Here is a 2,926-nt window from a genome sequence, read left to right as displayed (position 1 = left end):
TGAATGTTGACATCACAGACCCACGCCATCACATCTCACTACATGAATGTTGATATAGAGACCCACACCATCACATCTCACTACATGAATGTTGATATCACAGACCCACGCCATCACATCTCACTACATGAATGTTGATATAGAGACCCACGCCATCATACCCAGTTTTACTTGAGTTCCAACTATCAGACCTCAAGTTATCATGATTGCCAACAAACCCCTTTACCCATTGAGCTGTTGCTCCAGTTTCACATGTGTCAATGTACTGAACAATCCACTAAAATTTCATGCAAAAGTCAAACTTCCTTAAGGCCTAGAGTAGTCATGGAAGAATGTACTGAGAAAATTATGATTTTGGAAGGAGAAGCATGAAGAAAAGTAGTCACTGATTTAACTGCAGAGTACTAAGGGACCCTAGTATCACACAAAGCCTGCACACAGAAATGATGATGCTTAAGAAACCTTGCAAAATGAACAGCAGACACAGCTGCTTAAACACAGCACATAGAGTTATTTTGATTTTTAAAACCATATACATAATTGTTAAATATGTACAACAAAAGCAAAACCAAACAAAATATAAAATATTGAAGTGGCACAAAATGTAATTTGACCTCATCAGAAAAAATATTCTAATAATCAGAACATTTTATAGCTCAAAATAAATTGAAATTTGCTTTCTCATACCTTTATTAGAAATGGTGAAGGGCCATAATAATGGACACGTACACACACAATATTATTTGAAGGTAATTTTAAAATACCAAATAAATCTGTAATACATTTTAAATGTAATTTGTGTACTAATACTTATAAACAGCAAGGTATTGTTAAAAAAAAACTCCAACAGGAAAATTTTAAGAAATGATAGTACTGGAAATAAGTTATCAGTGATTGATTAAGACTTTGTTGGTGTAGAATATTTATATGAATCATTATATCAGGCTTTAAATATATTTTACCATTAATCCTTAAGTAATTTAAGACATAGATTGATATTCACATCTAACAGTCTTCTCATAAAAATTAATTAAGTAGAACTATTTCTAGTTTATAATGTTGCTAAACATTTATGGTTTTATTCAATAGTCATTTTGTACTAATTTATGTATTTTCACCTCTTGCTAGCAAGACAATAAATAATGAGATAAATAGTATCTATCCTCACTTAGGTTGTACAGTCAATAAATAATTGGAAGGTTTGGAGGCAAACTGTTTTTAATGTATGTTTGCATGTACAAGTCAGTAGATGCACATATTTCTTTGCTGCATTAGCTGAGAAAATTCAAAATAACACCATGGTGGCAATCAACAATACTTAAACCAAATTCTTGCTTTCTAATTTAATTGCCTAACAAAAATAGTCAGGGCTGCTTAAAGGTATTGCCAGTTTAGGGCTGAGAGAAGATGCATACAAGATGAAGACAGAACATTTTATCACCTCAAAAAGTAAGAAAGTGTGGTTAACTGGGCATTAGAGACAAATTGAACAATTTTAATAATGAAATTAAAGAATTGTAAACTATAGCTCAAAGAATAAAGATAAATCTAGTGATCTCTCATTTACAAATAAATGATGAAGCATATTAATAAATAGAAGAAATACAAATATCTTATGCATAAGAATTCTAAATAATTTATATAATCACTATTCTTTTTAAATGTGTACCATGTATGATTTCATTATAGTGTGGACACTATAGTATGGAAAATGGAACAAAGTGACGCTCCAGCAAAGAAATCTCACAAATACCTCTGCAGCTGGACAAGCAGGATTTAAGAACCTTAAAATACTAATAGTTTATACTCTAGATATTGGATGATGAAATGGTATTTTGCTTTGGGTATAATATTTATTCTTAACCCTGTGATTGTCAATCACTTATCTAGTCATGAGGAAAACACCACACATTTAAATTTCAATGTATCCACAAAGGATCAGAAGTTATTAATCCTCATCTGATGCGGTCATCAAGAAGGAAAATTAAAAAAAAAAATTGCAATAGGCATCAGAACACCAATAGCATGGGACAGAAGCAAGTTAGATGCAACCTTAGAAACGGAAAAGCATACACACTGTAGTCCAGTGAAGTAAAAATAATGCACAGACCTTAGTAATGCATTAAGCATTGGCTTATCATGCCAAGTGTCCCTTAAGCACAGTAATAGGGCAACATGAGGGTGGTGTGTATTAAAAGGCTATGTCTGGATCATCAGCTTAATTTTTCTGAAAAATCAAAATATTCTCAAAATTATAGTTCATTTGAAACATAATAAAGCTGACTATTTAGTTTATCTCAAAACTTGTCATCTTGTTATTTTGCTTATGGGAAGGTTTGCTATAGTTTTTGTGGGCTTTGAACTTGCGATGCAACTAAGGAGAAAAATCCTGATTTCCCTCCTTCTACCTCTCAAAGGTTGATGTAAAATTATCCTCCACCATGTTTAACTCCAAATAGTTGTGTAAGGAGACAGGGTTGATGGACATTTAAGTGTCATTTAAATAGATGTCTCTAGGAACCTGAGTCAAAGTATCAGGTGAAAACCATTTGCTTGGTGAATGGTTCTGGTGGCGATTGCTCTTGCCTAGTTCTACATAATTAATATCCTGGATTAGGACCATGTGAATGATCTCACAGAGGAGTGACATTGCCTAACTTGAAAAAGTTGAACATTTTACCTGCTTAATATGTTTCTGGTTTCCTCCAGGCGGGCTTCTTGATGTAACATGAAAATAGGTTTAATAATATGCTCACTGATTGAATTATTTTAATTTATTCTTATACTCACTTAACAGTGAGCTATCAACATTTGCATATATTAAATTTAATCTCGAATTTCTTAAACTGTATGAAAGAAAGGTCAACTGGGGCTGGGTTGATGGCTCAGAGGTTAAAAAACCTCTGGCTGTTCTTCTGATCAGGGT

This window comes from Mus pahari, chromosome 12 (genome assembly GCF_900095145.1).
Source record: "Mus pahari chromosome 12, PAHARI_EIJ_v1.1, whole genome shotgun sequence".
Taxonomy (NCBI): Eukaryota; Metazoa; Chordata; class Mammalia; order Rodentia; family Muridae; genus Mus; species Mus pahari.
This window is presented reverse-complemented; position numbering follows the sequence as displayed.